At 39.3% G+C, this 22110-nt stretch overlaps 1 protein-coding gene and 1 long non-coding RNA gene across 8 annotated transcripts in view; one reads left to right on the top strand and one right to left on the bottom strand.

The window, feature by feature from the left end:
• The window catches only part of LOC128688141 (uncharacterized), a 301283-nt gene that overhangs the window by 5992 nt on the left and 273181 nt on the right, over nt 1-22110 (bottom strand). For 4 of the 7 annotated variants that reach the window (XR_011391059.1, XR_011391060.1, XR_011391061.1 and 1 more), the window contains 3 exons: nt 16410-16548; nt 16097-16273; nt 15136-15276 (listed from right to left, as the gene is read on the bottom strand). The gene's annotated coding sequence lies outside the window, so the exon portion shown is untranslated. Of the gene's footprint in view, nt 1-11384; nt 12879-15135; nt 15277-16096; nt 16274-16409; nt 16549-22110 lie in introns of those variants that run through there. The other 3 variants (XR_011391062.1, XR_011391064.1, XR_011391065.1) reach the window with 2 other exon arrangements.
• Nucleotides 7621-9652, top strand: LOC138851213 (uncharacterized). Its single transcript, XR_011391066.1, has 2 exons — nt 7621-7737; nt 9588-9652. It is a non-coding gene; the product is annotated as an uncharacterized lncRNA (long non-coding RNA).

Below are 22110 nucleotides of genomic sequence, written 5' to 3'. Positions count from 1 at the left end.
CCCTATTTTCGGCTAATTCTGTTATTCCAGTCAACCAAACTCATAACTATTTCTTCAGAACTCTATTTTTTCTATCGATTGAGTACAAGAAACTGCCCATTTACCGATTTCAACTACCCAATAACATGGTCAGAAATTTGCAATTTGGCCAATTTCACGAAAATTAAAAAATACGACAATTTCAAAATAAGGTCCAGAATGAACAATGCAGACATTCCTGGCTCTAAAATAACATTTTCTTTGTTCATCAGTCATGTCTCCAGGTCCCTGTGATATTACTCTTGCTTTTTATTTTGAAATTTTATTCAAACAAAAAATAGAAGATTTACTGTTATGCAGACTACTGCAATACTGTAATAATTGTAAAAATTACATCAACCCATTCATGACTGCGTATTAGAATGGCTATTTGGACATTTATTGGACAATGACATCATTTGTTCACTTTTGAACATCGGCAAAAATCAAACATTTCCTGTACTTTGTGCTCCATTTCCAGGTTCTTTTTATAGTAAAATTAATCAAAATCACCTCCATTTCTATAATATAGTTTCCATTCTATCAAATGAGACCAAGAAAACGAGAATACAACCACAAATACTATACGAAAATAGACCACAAAGTCGGCATTTTAATTAAAAAAAACGGTCGGAGTTTTTTTTTTCTCATTATGCACTGCGTGCTCCAGGATTTTTTTTATGTGGTGCACACTGACCACACAGACCCATTCTCTCACATGTGGGCCTACTAGCTTTCTCCTGCCTGATTTGAAGCCGCTAGAATTTATGAGTATATATACGTCAAACACGGTACCTCGCAAACGTATATATACGGCCGCGACAGTCAAAGGGTTAATAATTTAAAAGAAAGCAAGAGTGCACTGTATATTTGTTCTTTTATATTTTGTATAAAGCATTTTCTATAATTCTCAGAACACACTGGACATTATTAAATTTGGAGTTTACCTGGAGAGAGTTCCGGGGGTCAACGCCCCCGCGGCCCGGTCTGTGACCAGGCCTCCTGGTGGATCAGAGCCTGATCAACCAGGCTGTTACTGCTGGCTGCACGCAAACCAACATACGAGCCACAGCCCGGCTGGTCAGGAACCGACTTTAGGTGCTTGTCCAGTGCCAGCTTGAAGACTGCCCAGCATACATAAGGGGGATCCCTTATGTATGCTGGGAGGCAGTTGAACAGTCTCGGACCCCTGACACTTATTGTATGGTCTCTTAACGTGCTAGTGACACCCCTGCTTTTCATTGGGGGGATGTTGCATCGTCTGCCAAGTCTTTTGCTTTCGTAGTGAGTGATTTTAAGGTGCATATTCGGTACTAGTCCCTCTAGGATTTTCCAGGTGTATATAATCATGTATCTCTCCCGCCTGCATTCCAGGGAATACAGGTTTAGGAACCTCAAGCGCTCCCTGTAATTGAGGTGTTTTATCTCCATTATGCGCGCCGTGAAGGTTCTCTGTACATTTTCTAGGTCAGCAATTTAACCTGCCTTGAAAGGTGCTGTTAGTGTGCAGCAATATTCCAGCCTAGATAGAACAAGTGACCTGAAGAGTGTCATCATGGGCTTGGCCTCCCTAGTTTTGAAGGTTCTCATTATCCATCCTGTCATTTTTCTAGCAGATGTGATTGATACAATGTTATGGTCCTTGAAGGTGAGATCCTCCGACATGATCACTCCCAGGTCTTTGACGTTGGTGTTTCGCTCTATTTTGTGGCCAGAATTTGTTTTGTACTCTGATGAAGATTTAATGTCCTCGTGTTTACCATATCTGAGTAATTGAAATTTCTCATCGTTGAACTTCATATTGTTTTCTGCAGCCCACTGAAAGATTTGGTTGATGTCCGCCTGGAGCCTTGCAGTGTCTGCAATGGAAGACACTGTCATGCAGATTCGGGTGTCATCTGCAAAGGAAGACACGGTGCTGTGGCTGACATCCTTGTCTATGTCAGATATGAGGATGAGGAACAAGATGGGAGCGAGTACTGTGCCTTGTGGAACAGAGCTTTTCACCGTAGCTGCCTCGGACTTTACTCTGTTGACGACTACTCTCTGTGTTCTGTTAGTGAGGAAATTATAGATCCATCAACCAACTTTTCCTGTTATTCCTTTAGCACGCATTTTGTGCGCTATTACGCCATGGTCACACTTGTCGAAGGCTTTTGCAAAGTCTGTATATATTACATCTGCGTTCTTTTTGTCTTCTAGTGCATCTAGGACCTTGTCGTAGTGATCCAATAGTTGAGACAGACAGGAGCGACCTGTTCTAAACCCATGTTGCCCTGGGTTGTGTAACTGATGGGTTTCTAGATGGGTGGTGATCTTGCTTCTTAGGACCCTTTCAAAGATTTTTATGATATGGGATGTTAGTGCTATTGGTCTGTAGTTCTTTGCTGTTGCTTTACTGCCCCCTTTGTGGAGTGATAAGATAAGATAAGATTTCGTTCGGATTTTTAACCCCGGAGGGTTAGCCACCCAGGATAACCCAAGAAAGTCAGTGCGTCATCGAGGACTGTCTAACTTATTTCCATTGGGGTCCTTAATCTTGTCCCCCAGGATGCGACCCACACCAGTCGACTAACACCCAGGTACCTATTTGCTGCTAGGTGAACAGGACAACAGGTGTAAGGAAACGTGTCGAAATGTTTCCACCCGCCGGGAATCGAACCCGGGCCCTCCTTGTGTGAAGCGGGAGCTTTAGCCACCAGGCCACCGGGCCTGGTGGCTATGTCTGTTGTTTTTAGTAACTGTGGGACGACCCCCGTGTCCATGCTCCCTCTCCATAGGATGGAAAAGGCTCGTGATAGGGGCTTCTTGCAGTTCTTGATGAACATGGAGTTCCATGAGTCTGGCCCTTAGCAGAGTGCATGGGCATGTCATTTATCGCCTGTTCGAAGTCATTTTGGGTCAGGATAGCATCGGATAGGCTTGTGTTAACCAAATTCTGTGGCTCTCTCATAAAAAATTAATTTTGATCTTCGACTCTCTCAGTCTGGTTAGCGGCTTGCTAAAAACTGAGTCATATTGGGACTTGAGTAGCTCACTCATTTCCTTGCTGTCATCTGTGTAGGACCCATCTTGTTTAACCCTTTCAGGGTCCAAGGCCCAAATCTGGAGTCACGCACCAGTGTCCAAGAATTTTCAAAAAAAATAATTTTTATTTTTTCTTATGAAATCGTAGAGAATCTTTTTGTGAAGGTAATAAAACAAAAAGTACAAAATTTGGTGGAAAATTGACGAAATTATGCTCTCGCGAATTTTGATGTGTCAGCGATATTTACGAATCGGTGATTTTGCCGACTTTGACTCCCATTTTAGGCCAATTACATTATTCCAATCAACGAAATTCTTAGCTATTTCACTAGTATTACTTCTATTCTATCGATTGAGCACAAGAAATCGCCAAGTCAACTGTTTCAACTACAAAATAAAGTGATCGGAAATTGTTAATTTGGCCAATTTAACACAAAGTTCAAAATATTCCAATTTCAAAATAGGGTCCAGAATGAACAATGTAGGCATTCCTGGCACTAAACTAACATTTCCTCTGTTCATTAGTTATGTTTTGAGGCTTTACAAATAAATTCCATTTTGATTTTTTCTTCACATAATGAATTTTTATTCACACCAAAAAATAGAAGATTTACTGTTATGCAATACTGTAATAATTGTATAAATATCATCACCATACTTGTGAATGTATATTAGACCCACCAGCTGATGTGTATTAGACGTGTGAGGTCGTTTGTTTACTCTTGAATATCGGCAAAAATTTAACATTTCCGCTACTTTGAGCTCAGTTTCAAGCCATTTCCAGTGCTAAAACCAATCAAAATCATCTCTATTTCTGTAATATGTCTTCCATTCTATCAAATGAGACCAAGAAATCGCAAATACAACTATAAAAAACATACGAAAAAACACTGCAAAGTTGCTGTTTTAATCGAAAAATCATGATTTCATTTTTTTTCTCTCATTATACACAGTGTGCTGCAGGATCTGTTTTATGTGGTGCACACATACCAGATAGATGTATTCTCTCATATCTAGGCCCAAATGTACCACTCACAGTTTATCAGAGTGAGCTGAGCTCATGGCATAGATCTACGGTTTGGACCCTGAACGTAAAGCCGTAGATGTACGGGACGGACCCTGAAAGGGTTAAGTAGGGGCCCAATACTGGACGTTGTTCTCGACTTTGATTTAGCATAGGAGAAGAAATACTTTGGGTTTCTTTCGATTTCATTTATGGCTTTTAGTTCTTCCCGAGATTCCTGACTCCCATAAGATTCCTTTAGCTTAAGTTCGATGCTTGCTATTTCTCTGACCAGTGTCTCCCTACGCATTTCAGATATATTGACCTCTTTTAGCCGCTCTGTTATTCTTTTCCGTCGCCTGTAAAGGGAGCGCCTGTCTCTTTCTATTTTACATCTACTCCTCCTTTTTCTTAAAGGAATAAGCCTTGTGCATACATCGAGTGCCACCAAGTTAATCTGTTCTAGGCATAAGTTGGGGTCTGTGTTGCTTAATATACCTTCCCAGCTTATATCGGTTAGGACTTGGTTTACTTGGTCCCACTTTATGTTTTTGTTATTGAAGTTGAATTTGGTGAATGCTCCCTCGTGACTAATCTCATTATGTCGGTCTGGGGCTCTACGCATACATGTCTGAACCTCAATTATGTTGTGATCTGAGTATACTGTTTTTGATAAGGTGACATTTCTTATCAGATCATCGTTAGTGAAGATGAGGTCTAGTGTATTCTCCACTCTAGTAGGCTCTATTATTTGGTTTAAATTGAATTTTGTGCAGAGATTTAAAAGCTTGTGTGAGTGTGAGTTTTCATCAGAGCTGCCTCCTGGTGTTATTACTGCAACAATATTATTTGCTATATTCCTCCATTTTAGGTGTCTTAAATTGAAATCCCCCAGGAGCAAGATGTTGGGTGCAGGAGCTGGAAGATTTTCCAGACAGTGGTCAATTTTTAACAGCTGTTCCTCGAATTGCTGGGATGTTGCATCCAGAGGTTTGTAGACTACCACAATGACTAGGTTTTGGTTCTCAACCTTTACTGCTAAAACATCCACTACATCATTTGAGGCATTAAGCAGTTCTGTGCAGACAAGTAACTCTGCAATGTACAGGCCAACCCCCCCCTTTTGCCTGTTCACTCTGTCACATCTGTATAGGTTGTAACCTGGGATCCATATTTTGTTGTCCAATTGATCCTTTATGTGGGTCTCAGTGAAAGCCGCGAACATTGCCTTTGCCTCTGCAAGCAGTCCACGGATGAAAGGTATTTTGTTGTTTGTTGCTGGCTTTAGACCCTGTATATTTGCAAAGAAGAATGTCATCGGACTGGTGGTATTGTTGGTACTGGGGGGGATTTTTTTTTTTGGCATTAGTATCTGTATCTGTTGGTTTGGAGTGGAGGCCATCGACTGTGGTTCCACTCCAGGAATGACTGGATTTGGTGTACGATTTCTGCCATTTCCTGCCAGTTTTTTTTCTTCCTGGCACTAAAAAACCTCTCCCTCTTGAGTGGCTGTGGCTACCCAGGTTTTCCCATGGCCCGGATGTTTTGTATCTTTTTGTCCCCTTTAGATGGTGTGCCTGGCAATTTAAGTTATAGCACAGTCTTTCCTGTACTGAACAGGTACACATTTTGGGGTGAAAAAGCTTACAGGAAGGGAGTTGGGAACATACTTATGACACATTTCAGTATGTTTTTTTACCAATAATAGAGACACCATGTGTCTAGCATAATGTCCTGCTGATAATTACTGCCAATATAGACATGCAAGGAGGAGGATTTCTTGTAAATATAAATTTATTTGAAAATTCAGAAGAATTAGTTAAGTGGTTAATATTCCAAAAATTAAAAAAATTGGAATATCAAAAAAGTGCTCATGATGAATCAATGGATTCTGACTTTTTTGTGTTATCCTAGGTAATGTACGGATATTATTAATTTTTTCAACAAACCGGCTATATCCCATCAAGACAGGGTGATCTAAAAAGAAAAACGAGTTTCTCTCTTTAAATATAGTAATATATACAGGAGAAGGGATTACTAGCCCCTTGCTCATGGCATTTTAGTTGCCTGTTATGACATGCATGACTTATGCAGGAAGAATTTTGTTCCACTTTCCCATGGAGATATGAGGAAATAAACAAGAACTAGTAAGAAAACATGAAAACCCAGAGGATTGTGTATATATATATATATGCCTGTACATGTATGTGTAGTGTGACCTAAGTTTAAGTAGAAGTAGCAAGATGTACCTGAAACCTTGCATGTTTATGAGACAGAAAAAAAGACACCAGCAATCCTACCATCATGTAAAACAATTAACGGTTTCCGTTTTATACTTAATTGGCAGGACAGTAGTACCTCCGTAGGTGGTTGCTGTCTACCAACCTACCACCACAGGACAGTAGTACTTCCGTAGGTGGTTGGTGTCTACCAACCTACTACCACAGGACAGTAGTACCTCCCTGGGTGGTTGGTGTCTACCAACCTACTACCACAGGACAGTAGTACCTCCCTGGGTGGTTGGTGTCTACCAACTTACTACCACAGGACAGTAGTACCTCCTTGGGTGGTTGGTGTCTACCAACTTACTACCACAGGACAGTAGTACCTCCCTGGGTGGTTGGTGTCTACCAACCTACTACCACAGGATGGTAGTACCTCCATGGGTGGTTGGTGTCTACCAACCTACTACCACAGGATGGTAGTACCTCCATGGGTGGTTGGTGTCTACCAACCTACTACCACAGGATGGTAGTACCTCCATGGGTGGTTGGTGTCTACCAACCTACTACCACAGGACATCCATTAATCCAGTGTAACCTTGGTAGTTGAACTTACCTAACATTCCAGAAGGCTGTATGAGTGCCAAACTGTTTTAGTACCAAATGAATTTTTCCCAACCAAATTTCTTTTTTGTTGGCTGTTATCACTAATCTTAGAAACCATGGTGATTTATTTATACAAATAATATAAAAAAAACACCCAAAAAATGCAAAGAAACACGAAATAGTTGACAGCGAAGTTGTGGCATGTTGTATTTGTTTGGTGAATTGCCGAGCAAATGGTCAACTACCGAGCGATTTTTGTTTTTTACCAAATTGTTCAGGTCGGGAGCTGTTTAAAGACTGAGGTTCCACTGTGTGTATGATAATTTGTGTAACTGAATTTGTGTATACCTGTACCTAAATAAACTTAATTACTTAACCCTTAAACGGTCCAAACGTATATATACGTTCACTCGCGTAGCGCCCCAAATTTTTTGAGGAAAAAAGAAATCTTTTCTTTTAAAAGGAAAAAAGAGCATATGGTACCTAGGCATCCCCAATTATTTTAATATGGAACACAGTGAGTTCACACACCCATTCTCTCATGTCTAGGTGACTCAGGCTTATTGTGGCAATGTTGAATGAATGACAAAGAAAACGTATATATACGTTTGGGGCGCTACGCGCGTGAACGTATATATACGTTTGGACCATTTAAGGGTTAATGTTAGGGTTAAATTATTATTTTTAAAATTGTTATGCAGTGACCTTCAGAAAATGAACCAAATATTCATGTTGCTGAAACTATGCAAAAGAAAAAGACACTTGTCATGCTGCTACTATTATGATGATTTTGACCAAGAAAGAAATTAGTGAAAACTTGACAGGTGCTTTATATTGCAACTTAGACATAAAACTTGACAGGTGCTTTATATTGCAACTTAGACATAAAACTTGACAGGTGCTTTATATTGCAACTTAGACATAAAACTTGACAGGTGCTTTATATTGCAACTTAGACATAAAACTTGACAGGTGCTTTATATTGCAACTTAGTCATAAAACTTGACAGGTGCTTTATATTGCAACTTAGTCATAAAACTTGACAGGTGCTTTATATTGCAACTTAGACATAAAACTTGACAGGTGCTTTATATTGCAACTTAGACATAAAACTTGACAGGTGCTTTATATTGCAACTTAGACATAAAACTTGACAGGTGCTTTATATTGCAACTTAGACATAAAACTTGACAGGTGCTTTATATTGCAACTTAGACATAAAACTTGACAGGTGCTTTATATTGCAACTTAGACATAAAACTTGACAGGTGCTTTATATTGCAACTTAGTCATAAAACTTGACAGGTGCTTTATATTGCAACTTAGTCATAAAACTTGACAGGTGCTTTATATTGCAACTTAGACATAAAACTTGACAGGTGCTTTATATTGCAACTTAGACATAAAACTTGACAGGTGCTTTATATTGCAACTTAGACATAAAACTTGACAGGTGCTTTATATTGTAACTTAGTCATAAAACTTGACAGGTGCTTTATATTGCAACTTAGACATAAAACTTGACAGGTGCTTTATATTGCAACTTAGACATAAAACTTGACAGGTGCTTTATATTGCAACTTAGACATAAAACTTGACAGGTGCTTTATATTGCAACTTAGACATAAAACTTGACAGGTGCTTTATATTGCAACTTAGACATAAAACTTGACAGGTGCTTTATATTGCAACTTAGACATAAAACTTGACAGGTGCTTTATATTGCAACTTAGACATAAAACTTGACAGGTGCTTTATATTGCAACTTAGACATAAAACTTGACAGGTGCTTTATATTGCAACTTAGACATAAAACTTGACAGGTGCTTTATATTGCAACTTAGACATAAAACTTGACAGGTGGTTTATATTGCAACTTAGACATAAAACTTGACAGGTGCTTTATATTGCAACTTAGACATAAAACTTGACAGGTGCTTTATATTGCAACTTAGACATAAAACTTGACAGGTGCTTTATATTGTAACTTAGACATAAAACTTGACAGGTGCTTTATATTGCAACTTAGACATAAAACTTGACAGGTGCTTTATATTGCAACTTAGACATAAAACTTGACAGGTGCTTTATATTGCAACTTAGACATAAAACTTGACAGGTGCTTTATATTGCAACTTAGACATAAAACTTGACAGGTGCTTTATATTGCAACTTAGACATAAAACTTGACAGGTGCTTTATATTGCAACTTAGACATAAAACTTGACAGGTGCTTTATATTGCAACTTAGACATAAAACTTGACAGGTGGTTTATATTGCAACTTAGACATAAAACTTGACAGGTGCTTTATATTGCAACTTAGACATAAAACTTGACAGGTGGTTTATATTGCAACTTAGACATAAAACTTGACAGGTGCTTTATATTGCAACTTAGACATAAAACTTGACAGGTGCTTTATATTGCAACTTAGACATAAAACTTGACAGGTGCTTTATATTGCAACTTAGACATAAAACTTGACAGGTGCTTTATATTGCAACTTAGACATAAAACTTGACAGGTGCTTTATATTGCAACTTAGACATAAAACTTGACAGGTGCTTTATATTGCAACTTAGACATAAAACTTGACAGGTGCTTTATATTGCAACTTAGACATAAAACTTGACAGGTGCTTTATATTGCAACTTAGTCATAAAACTTGACAGGTGCTTTATATTGCAACTTAGACATAAAACTTGACAGGTGCTTTATATTGCAACTTAGTCATAAAACTTTTATAGGCAGCTGTTATCCACACTTATTTCAGAGTGTATTTGCAAAAAGAATATATACTATCTTTGCTTAGGAGGCCACCTGTAACAAGCAGCAAGCATCAAGGCACTTATTTATTTTTGGTATTAGCACTGCAAGATCAAGGATAGTTAAATACAGTGGCAGTTCATAGCTAAAATTAGTGGAGGTGCTGCTTCAGAAAACTGTTGGCAATTTTTGTAATATTGTGTAAAATGAAAGAAACATATAAAAAAATTTATACGTACGGTTGATAAAATCATAAAAAAAAAAGAATATTTTATACTTACATAAATTGTTATAGTTCCAGCCTGTATGCTTCACAAATTTTCTCCTTAATATTTACATTTCCTAAAAGTGACAGTGAAACCACATTTTCTTTGTGGTTCTTTGAGATATTTGAATATCTGGTGTTAAATGGCCTCTTTTCTTAACTGTAACTTTATCATGGAGAGACAAATGTGAAAACTTAGCTGCTGATGTTCACTTACAGTCACAGAACTTATTTCTTGGGGACACAAGGAGGCCATGATTAAATTACATATTTAATTTTTTTGTAAAATAAAATAACCAAAATAAAGTATGAATTAACCCTTTGAGGGTCCGTGCTGTAGATGTACGTCATGAGCTCAGCTCACTCTGATAAGCTGTGAGCAGTAAATTTGGGCCTAGATATGAGAGAATACATCTATGTGGTATGTGTGCACCATATAAAACAAATCCTGGAGCACACAGTGCACAATGAGAGAAAAAACTGAGATCGTAATTTTCGATTAAAACAGCAACTTTGCAGTGTTTTTTCGTATGTTCTTTATGGCTGTATTTGCAATTTCTTGGTCTCATTTGATAGAATGGAAGGTATATTACAGAAATAGAGATGATTTTGATTGGTTTGTTTATTTCCCAGAAATTTGGCATAAAAAACACTGTCATAAGTCGAGTGGTCGTAAGTCGAGCAGGTCGTAAGTCGGATGGTAGGTGTACTTTTTGTTTTATTACCTTCAGAAAAAGATTCTTTACCATTTCATAAGAAAAAATAACAAAATTTTTTTTTTTTAAATTTCTTGGACACTGGTGCGCATTTTGAAATTTGGCCTTTGGACCCTGAAAGGGTTAAATAAAATATCTGGAAGCATGATAATCATCTAATTGTACACTTTATCACATGCAAGAATATAGTACACGGTTTTTAAGCACGAAACGTCGCTGATTCAGAAAGAAATGGTACACTGTACTGACCCTATACAACAGGGTCGGCACTGCGTCAGCAACAGTGCTCTGTCTACATAGAGTGCAGCCTCTTATCTCAGATATGTGCGCATGCGCACAACAGCTAAACACTGAGTCGCTGGAAGTGCGAAGCGCACAGTTCATACAATGATTTTTGTAATTTTTTCACGTACAGTGGAACCCCATTTTTCGCACTCTCCAGCTATCAGACAATTCGGTTTTAGAACCTTTTTTGTGCAGAATTTAGTTCCGGATACTGGACCTTGATCTGGAAATCATACGTATTGGACGCGTGCGCCTGAGCATTAAATGTCTATTTTTATGTTAATATGGACTTTTTCATTATTCCATCCATGAAATTTTCTTCAAAATTACATAAGAAACACGTTACATAGCATAGTATAAACATGCAATGTTTATATGCCATTGAAGGGTGGTGGTCGGTGCAGGGAAAACATTATGTTTTCTGTTTTTTTTCTGGTCGACCATTAGAGAAAAGTGTACGAATCTGCGTCTTGCTTTTGTTTATGATTCTCAGCATGAATTATTCATTACTTCTCCCTTTGTTTATGATGGCATCTAAAGGTAGTTGTTATAAACAATTAAACTCAGTGAACAAGGTATGTTAATGGTAATAATATGTCTGGGCCGCATTAAATATCATGTAGCTATGTAGGTAGGTGTATGTATGTATCCCAGGCTACCTACTGGCTACCTACCTGTACCGGCTACCTACATCTACCAGCTACTTAGCAAGTTTATTCAGGTATACATAAATACAGTTACATAGATTATACATAGCAGCATATGTGTAGATAACCTAGGCTAACCCAAAAAAAGTCAGACACAGTGACTTCCTACAAAAAAGTACTACTCACCTCTCGCCCTACATTAAGACTACAAATATTTTAAGGTAAGTACTGAATGTGGAAGAGTTGGTGGATAACCACAGGGAAGAGCTAACCATTAAACTAATCTTTGAAGAGCTGCAACACTATAATTGTATTTACAATATTTTTTATGGGAAATATTGATTCAGTTTTCACACATTTTGATTTTAGAACGACCTTCTGGAATGGATTAAGTTTGAAAACCAGGGTTCCACTGTACTAGGGGATGGCTACTGACATTAAGCTTAAGAAATGTATATAAAAGTATAAAGAAGAATTAAAGAAAAGAACTCATGATATTGGAATTAAAGAATAAAAGAAAAGACTCATGATATTGGATGTTATCGATAATATCAAGTGAAATTAGGGGGTGCTGCAGTTTCACAGTGCCTATAGACGAGCCACCACTGGTTAAATAGCATAATCCAGCAAAATTTTCAATAGTCAACAGACTCACAGGAGAGAACCAATGTACAGTTGTTTTGTGGAAGTGTTGTGTCCTTTGCTGAGATTGTCCATCAAATAATTTTGTATACAGGTACTCCTCACTTAATGACCGAATTCCATTCCTAAGAGTAGGTCAGTGGGTTAACCATCAATAGATATTGTTTTAATGTCACCTTTGCACCATTTATAATATTTATAGTATATTTTGAAATGTTGATACAGTAGTGTACTGCATACTGTAATAAACAGAATAGAGGAAATCAGCTGTAATATACATTAATTAGGTTCGCATACTAGTTGGAAAACTAGTCCTAAGTCCGAGCGATCATTAACAGGTAGGTCATTAAGTGAGGAGTACCTGTATTAGCATCTATTCATTTCATGTTTGAGAATGAGCAACGTCACCCAACGGGAATACTACTAACAGGAATACTAATGATACTGGAGGTGCAAAGAAGATAATTAAGTGTGAAACTAAGTGTGTTTCCAAGACAAGTGAATTATTATATGTAATAATTTTCCTGTCTTAGAAACACTCTTAGTTTCACACTTAATTTTCTTCTTGGCATCTCCAGCATCAATAGTATTCCTGTTGGGTGCCGTGGTTCATGTTGATGTGGTTCTCACCTAATGCAGGTTGTACATGCATTTCTGTGATAATAAGCTTCTGATACCACTGTAAGAAAAAGAAAAATAATTGTTTGTCTACTGATTAGTACAGATTAAGATTTGTTGAAAAAATAAGATGTTGATAAATACAGTTAAATAAGACAGAACAGTTGTCAAATATGTGTAGAGTAAAACCTTCAGTTAACTGACCAGCATTTAACTGATTACTGACAGACCAAATCTGTGGTCGGACAACACTTGGAAGCAACAAGTTTGTCAAATTTTAGAACTGTCTGTTATTCTTAAAGTTGGCAACATAAGTAAAATTTGGACTTAATTCCACTCAGTAAATTTATGTTTTGGGTTTAGCAGTCTTATTACATTATATCCAAATATTGTCTGTTACTCGGACAAAAAGACAACTGGCATGAACAATCACCTTCCCTGCATTAGTAAGTTATATTAAGGGCTGACCATAATGTTGATTTAAAAGAGTGCATGAGAGAGAGTAGAGCCTACAGGAGTGTGTACATGTAGTGTTTGATGGTCTGATATATGTCAAACAGTAGATGACCGCATATCACAAAGTTTAGTAAGACACACAAACAACAACTGAATACCTTTACTGTTGAAATGTTTCACCTATTTGGTAAGCTTCTTCAGTCAAATGTAGAGAAAAGATTGTAGGCAGTAAGAGCAGTAGCAAAGTGAAGATTATGTAATCAGTCAATCATTCTTGGAGATATAGTTTGAGATGGTGAGTCCCTCAGCCTGGAGAAGAGTTGATGTCCATGGTTTGGAGCAATATGAACCTGAAGCCTTCAAAAGGCTGAGGGACTGACTACCTCAAATTATTTATCTAAGGTTGACCCACTGATTACATCATTGTTACCTCTTCACTATTCCTGCTGCCTACAATTCTTTCTCTGTATTTGACTGAAGAAACCAACCACGTAGGCAAAATAATTCAACATTAAAGATATTCAACTCTTGCACATGTCTTACTCATCAGCTTGTCAGTGTTTCATACTATTATAAACAACATTTAGTGTTTAAAGTGCCTCAGAAAATGAAGTTTAGTGTTTGAAGTGCCTCCGAACATAAAGTTTAGTATTTGAAGTGCCTCCAAATATAAAGTTTAGTGTTTGAAGTGCCTCAGAACATAAAGTTTAGTGTTTGAAGTACCGCTGAACATAAAGTTTAGTGTTGGAAGTGCCTCAGAACCTAATGTTTAGTGTTCGAAGTGCCTTCGAACATGAAGTTTTGTGTTTGAAGTGCCTTCAAATATAAAGTTTAGTGTTTGAAGTGCCTCATAACATAAAGTTTAGTGTTGGAAGTGCCTCCGAACATAAAGTTTAGTGTTGGAAGTGCCTCCGAACATAAAGTTTAGTGTTTGAAGTGCCTCAGAACATAAAGTTTAATGTTTGAAGTGCCTCAGGTTTTTATTGTTAAGAAGGGTTATGTATAAAGAAATCTGTATCAAGAAATCAGATTATATTAGGTAATTAGGGGGGAGGGAAAGACACACACACACATAGACAGAGGGGGGAGTTGAGGGGCACACACAAAGGTAGAGAGGGGGATGGAGGGACACACACACACACACAGGCAGAGAGGGGGGAGGGAAGGACACACACACAGGCAGATGGGGGAAGGGAGGGGCACATACACTGGCGGAGAGGGGGGAGGGACACATATAGGCAGAGAGAGAAGAGGGACACATTGGCAGAAGAGGGAGGGAGGGAGGGTGGGAGACACACAGGCAGAGAGGGGGAGGGAGGGGCACACACACACACACAGGCCCAGGCAGAGAGGGGGTGAGGGAAGGACACAGATGCAGGAGGGGAGGAAGGGAGGGACACATACATAAGCAGAGAGGGGGGAGGAGAGAGAGGCACACACAGGCAGAGAGAGGAGGGACACCCACAGGCAGATGAGGGGGAGGGACACACACAGGCAGAGTGGGGTTGAGGGACACACACACAGGCAGAGTGGGGTTGAGGGACACACACACAAGCAGAGAGAGGGGTGGGACACCCACAGGCAGAGTATTTATTTTTTAATAACAAACACTTTGCCAAATTTACATGGCACTTTCCCACTACCTTCCAGATCTATCAAAGTGGTATTCAAATGGCCAACATATGACTTGAAGTCATTTACATTTACTTTAAATGTCCTAAACCTATCCAACACATATTGAACTAAGGACACATTTTCATCCCACGTATAAACAACTACAATTATAACAGTCAGGTAACCTTTCATAAATATTTTTAAGACATCAATCTGCCTCACTTTGACAATTATACAATAATACATACCAGGTAGTTTTCCACAGACTTCCTATTCTAGTTTCCACTTGCTGCCTCAGGTTTGCACTCACTCCTTGTGATTTTGACTCACTGCTTCTGGCTACCTCTTCTTGGCTATGGCTTCCCTTACTTCACAATCACATTCATCAACTGTAAGACAGAAACAAATGCCTTTAAAAAATCTAAGAAACAAATTATTTCTATAAGAGGTATTTAACATACTTAAAAACCTCTTCAAATCCACAATCTTTGTAGCAACTTTTTATCAAGAGAAAATGGATAATTTTCAATAAAAACTTTGGCAAAATTTCTTGCCACTACCTATGTCATGATCCAACAAAGTTATACTAAAATGACCAACAGATGACTTCTAGTCATTTTCATTTACTTGAAATGTCCTAAATCTCTCCAAAAGATATTCAAAATGGGACGCAGGTTCATCCCACGTATTACAAACTAAGTTCAGTTATAACAACCAGGTAAGCTTTAAAATCGTACGAGAGCCTCTTTGATAAATATTATAAAGACAGAAATCTACAATACTACATACTTGGTAACTTTACAGAGACCTACTTTACAAACCAAAAGGCACGGAAACAGAAACATCTGCTGTGACCCTGGAAAAAGAAGGCATGATCATGGACTTTTCATATGATTTACATGGCCCTGGCCAGAATTCCTTGTAAAATAAACTGTCTAGCCTTAGATAAAATCCTCCATGGTAAGGTCAGCATAAGAGAAGTTTGTGTTATTGCAATGGGCTCAGAGCTGCATCTACAATTTAATGCAATGATGCCAAAACAGCATGTTTCAAGAGAACCATTATCTCCCAGACACCTACATACAGTGTAATCATTGGTTTTAACAAAATAGTTAAGCATTAAGGTCCATTATTCTAGAAGTTAGATGCTTCAATGGGACACATTTGTATGGCTTAAGGGGGGATTAGAATATACAAAAACATGCATACCATACAGTTCTTTCCTCTAGTTGACTATTGTTGGGGCAAGCGGCTTTCATGCGATCAGGTGAAGACTGTTTCAGCCATTTTGTTTTCTTTTCATCATTGTTGGTTTTCAGGAAGGCTTTGTTTTCCAGTTCACAGGTCAATCAATGATCTATGATGATCTCTACCTCTACAATGTTCCTGGGAAGAAAAAAAAAAGGTTAAGAGACTGCACACACAAGAAGCGGTTGGCCACAAGTCTAAACTCCCTTCATACCAGTTATGACCAAAATGGTCTTTGGAAAACACAAGGACCTCTGGTCTAACTGATACTAACCCTAGGAAATCCAGGTACAGAACCTCTGAAGAAGCCTTTTAGGTTCTATATAGTGTGGGTGTCATAAGAGTCCTTGTTGAACTCTTCAATGACCGAAGGACAGACGCTCCATCTTGCCCCTTAACATAAACGTCTGCTGCTAACACAGAAAAGAAAGGGATGAGCATGGACTTTTCACTAGATTTACGAGGCTCTGTCCAAAATTCCTCGTAAAATAAACTGTCTAGCTTTGGATAAAATTTCTCCAAAGTACATGTATGGTCAACAGAGGAAAACATGCTTCTGTTCCTGCAATGGGCTCAGAACTGCATCTACAATTGAAAGCATTGATGAAAAAAAACAGCATCTTTCATGAGAATCAATATCCCCCAGACAGCTACATACACTTAAATAACCAGTGTAATCCTTGATTTTAACCAAATTGTTAAGCATCTGTTGCAGCCTGGTCCCTAAGCATCTTTCTGCAATATGGCTGCAGGTGGTTCTGTTTATTGCAACATGTACAGTAATTAGGTTAAAAAACTCCCAGCCCACAATGGGTGGGGCCCTTGACCCTGGGGAACTGGGCTCGTCCTACTTGTTCTCTGTAGTCCTGGACCTGTGATGGCTGACTTAAAACTTTTCTGGGCATGTACTGGAGAATTAGGCTTATTAAAACTATGGTGGTTATTAGGCTTGAAAATGTGGCTTAAACTTCAGAAATTTCTTAACCCTACTTAGTAGGTTCTGAGTGGTAAGTACTACCAAGTTTTTGGTTAGCTAAAAATCTATCACCCAGCTGTAAAGCATAATTAAAATCATCAAGATCCTTCTCCTCATGATATACCTTAAGGTTAGTAGGAACATTTCTCAAAAGATCCTCTAGCCAAATTAGGGAAAGTACACCCTCATAATTGTTTACCACACCTTTTGAGCGACACCACCTGTTAAGAAGAAACATCTTCTCTTGACTGTATTCCACTAAAGTCTGACCTGCCTGAAACTTTAGTCCTCTGAACTTCTGCCGGTACCTTTCTGGCAACATCTGATAAACAAGTAAAAGTGCCTCTTTCAGTTTATTATAATCACAAAAGTCCCATTCCTCTAGAGAACTAACTGCTTATAACCATTTACTAATGAAGTGAGTTCATACTAATGTTGCCCATTCCTTGTCTGTCCTATCTTAGGATTTGGCCATCCTTTGGAACAACAGTATAAACTAGTCTTGGTCTTTCTCTAGGAATCTGGGCACAAATTTTATGACTTTGTCCAAATTAAATGCCTCTACCATATTTATTGTGGCTTGTTGAGAAGCAAACTGCCTCTCCTTGTTACTTTCTTGAGCCCTAAATATTTATTGTGGCTTGTTGAGAAGCCTGCCTCTCCTTGTCTCTTTCTTGAGCCCTAAACATTTCTAACTGTTTCTGTTCCTGGAACTTTGTACGTTCAATCCCTAACTGCTCTTTTCTTCCCCACTTATGACTAATTTCAATCTTATAAATTCTGCTTCATTATTCATGTTACTAGCATTGGGATGTGATTCATTACTAGCAGTGGGATGTGATTCATTACTAGCAGTGGGATGCAATTCCTTACTGGCAGTGGAATTTGATTCAGGGTCTTCTACAAGATCCCTGTCAGTACTACTCTCTCCAAAGATGACAGACATTTTGGATATCACTAGCACTTGCTATCTACAGCAGAAATTACAAATATAAAATAATAAACCACACAGCATAGCACATACACTAAATTAATATTTTGTTCACAAGGAATAACAAAAAAAGGCACAATACCGTGACTGGAACGATACACAAATAACCTGCACATAGAAGAGAGGAGCTTACGACGACGTTTTGGTCCGAAACATCGTTGTAAGCTCCTCTCTTCTATGTGCGGGTTATTTGTGCATTCACAAGGAATTATTATCACATAACTCCCTAAAAATAAACAGGATTGGACACAAAAACTTTGCAGAAAAATGGGACTACAGTGGACCCTCGCATACCGTTGGCATCACATAACGTTAAATCCGCATACCGATACATTTTATCGCTAAAATTTTGCCTCTCATACCGCTAAAAAACTCGCTCAATGCTATTCGTCCGAGACGCATCTAATGTGCGGCCTGAGCCAGCCTCACACATTCCGCCGGTGGCATTGTTTACAAGCCAGCCTCCATGGTAACATCTAAGCATACAATCGGAACATTTCGTATTATTACAGCGTTTTTGGTGATTTCATCTGCAAAATAAGTGACCATGGGCCCCAAGAAAGCTTCTAGTGCTAACCCTGTGGTGAAAAGGGTGAGAAAAACTATCATACCACAGTCAGCTGCTGCTGCACCACGGTCAGCTGTTGTTGGACCAGTCAGCTGTTGCTGGATCAGTCAGCTGCTGCTGCACCACGATCAGCTGTTGCTGGACCAGTCAGCTGTTGCTGGATCAGTCAGCTGCTGCTGCACCATGATCAGCTGTTGCTGGACCAGTCAGCTGTTGCTGGATCAGTCAGCTGCTGCTGCACCATGTTCAGCTGTTGCTGGACCAGTCAGCTGTTGCTGGATCAGTCAGCTGTTGCTGGAACAGTCAGCTGTTGCTGGATCAGTCAGCTGCTGCTGCACCACGGTCAGCTGCTGTTGCACCACCATCAGCTGTTTCTGAACACGACTCGTCCCGAACCTGTCCGTCCAGCCTGAGCGCCTGCCTTGCCGTCATTGTTTACAAGCCAGGGTGGCCGGTTGCATGCATACATTCGATACATTTTGTATTATTCCATTATTTATAGTGTTTGTAACTACTAAATAAGCCACCATGGGCCCAAAGAAAGCTTCTAGTGCCAACCCTGTGGTAAAAAGGGTGATAAATACTATCGTACAACAGTCAGCTGCTGCTGCACTACGGTCAGCTGTTGCTGCACCACAGCTGCTGCTGCACCATGGTCAGCTGTTGCTGCACCACAGTCAGCTGTTGTTGTTGCTGCACCACCATCAGCTGTATTACTCGAAGATGTGGAGTGTGTGTTATTGGTGTGGCTTAACATGAAACAATTACCGAGAAACGATTAACCCCGGAGGGTTAGCCACCCAGGATAACCCAAGAAAGTCAGTGCATCGAGGACTGGGGTCCTTAATCTTGTCCCCCAGGATGCGACCCACAACAGTTGACTAACACCCAGGTGAACAGGAAAAAATACCTGGAACTAGTGCTCATATTGGTGAGGTTAGTGGGGAGGATGTGGAAGAGTTGGTGGAAGAGGACAATGAAGAACTAACCACTGATGAGCTGCTAGATCATCTTCAACAGTAAGAGGCCACACCTGAGGAAACTGCTCCGGAGGAGGGGATAGAGAAATTGAAGAAGTTGCCTACTTCAAAGATTAAGGAAATGTGTGCAATGTGGCCTAAAGTGCAAACCTTTTTTGATGAAAATCACCCTCGCACAGCTATTGCAAGCCGTACTGGTGACTTTTACACTGACAATGTTGTGAAACACTTTAGGAAAGTCATAAAGGAACAAGAGGTACAGGCCTCTATGGACAGATATGTTGTGCGACAGAGGTCCAGTGGCTCTCAAGCTGGTCCTAGTGGCATTAAAAGAAGAAGGGAAGTAACCCCGGAAAAGGACTTGACACCTCAAGTCCTAATGGAAGGGGATTTCCCTTCTAAACACTAAGACCATCCATCACCAGATCTTCAATAAAGGTAAGTTTTACCTGGAGTTTACCTGGAGAGAGTTTCGGGGGTCAACGCCCCCGCGGCCCGGTCTGTGACCATCCTGGTGGATCAGCGCCTGATCAACCAGGCTCATCACCAGATCTTCAATAAAGGTAAGTGTGCTGGGAGGCAGTTGAACAGTCTCGGGCCCCTGACATGTAACTGTGCATGTCTTCTTCAGTTTTTGTGTATTAAAATTAATATTTCATGTGGTAAATACAGGTCATGTAACTGTGCATGTCTTCTTCAGTTTTTGTGTATTAAAATTAATATTTCATGTTTTTTTTTTTTTTCATACTTTTGGGTGTCTTGCACGGATTAATATGATTTCCATTATTTCTTATGGGGAAAATTAATTCGCATAACGATAATTTCGCATAACATTGAGCTCTCAGGAACGGATTAATAGCGCTATGCGAGGGTCCACTGTATTTAAATGTGCAATGGTAAATTATTCCCAGAAAATTACTGTTATTAATAACACGGGGCTGTGGTTTGTACATCAGCTTGTGTGTAGCCAGCAGGAACAGCCTGGATGATCAGACCCTGATCCACCATGAGGTCTGGTCTCCGACTGAGTCACAGGGGCATCGACCCCAAAAACCCTCTCCAGGTAAACTACAAGTAAACCCTAAAAAATCAGCAATATTGCACACAACACAGGCAAAAATCTTGGTTTATTGCACCAGGAAAGGTAAAGTATTCCCAGGAAATTACTGTTATTAATAACACCCAAAAAAATCAGGAAAATTGCATCCATTGCAGCTATCCATACTACTACCTGGAGACTTGGAGAAAGAGTTCCAGGGGTCAACGCCCCCATGGCCCAGTCTGTGACCAGGTCTCATCGTGGATCAGGGCCTGATCAACCAGGCTGCTACTGCTGGCTGCACGCAATCCAACATACGAATCACAGCCTGGCTGGTCAGGTACCGACTTTAGGTGCTTGTCCAGTGCCTGCTTGAAGACAGCCAGGGATCTATTGGTAATCCCCCTTATGTATGCTGGGAGGCAGTTGAACAGTCTTGGGCCCTGACACTTATTATGTTGTCTATTAAAGTGGTAGTGACACCCCTGCTTTTCATTGGGGGAATGTTGCATCGTGTGCCAAGTCTTTTGCTTTCATAGGAAGTGATTTTCGTGTGCAAGTTTGATACTAGTCCCTCTAGAATTTTCCAGGTGTATATAATCATGTATCCCACCTGCATTCCAGGGAGTACAGGTGTTTTATCTGAGTTATGCATGCCATGAAGGTTCTCTGTACATTTTCTAGGTCAGCAATTTCACCTGCCTTTAAGAGGTGCTGTTAGTGTGCAGCAATATTCCAGCCTAGATAGAACAAGTGACCTGAAGAGTGTCATGGGCTTGGCATCCCTAGTTTTGAAGGTTCTCATTCTCCATCCTGTCATTTTTCTAGCAGATGCAATTAATACAATGTTATGGTCCTTGAAAGTGAGATCCTCCGACTTGATCACTCCCACCTCATTCTGCCTATAACTGGTTTCCCTAAAACTCACAATATCACTACACTCATATTTCATTGCTTTCCCACAAAAACCCATACTGCTATTTTTTAATGTAAAACCCTAACAGCATTGGTCACTGACACCCCTGACCTAGATAAGTGAACCCCATCCCTGGCATACATATCATTTCTGCCTTGTATGGCACTTTCCCATATTATTATTATTTTGACTACTGCTTGATAATACAAGAAATCACAAAAGTACTTACTTGACATTTCACTATTTTTCCACTGTGGGTATTATGCATATTGTGATATCACATGTTTACTGTGACCTTATTGCACATTACTATTAACTGGTCTTTCACCTCATAAAAGACTTGCTGCTCTCAAAATTATAAGTTGTAAGCCAGACATAGATATACAATGTTATTATTATAATAACAAAGAATTATTGTATATATGACCTACAAGGTCAGATATACAATAATTTATGAATTACTACAGATAGTTGTTAATTTCACATAGGCCTCCAAGAGGTCAAT

This window comes from Cherax quadricarinatus, unplaced genomic scaffold, assembly GCF_038502225.1.
Source record: "Cherax quadricarinatus isolate ZL_2023a unplaced genomic scaffold, ASM3850222v1 Contig125, whole genome shotgun sequence".
NCBI lineage: Eukaryota > Metazoa > Arthropoda > Malacostraca > Decapoda > Parastacidae > Cherax > Cherax quadricarinatus.
This window is presented reverse-complemented; position numbering and strand designations above follow the sequence as displayed.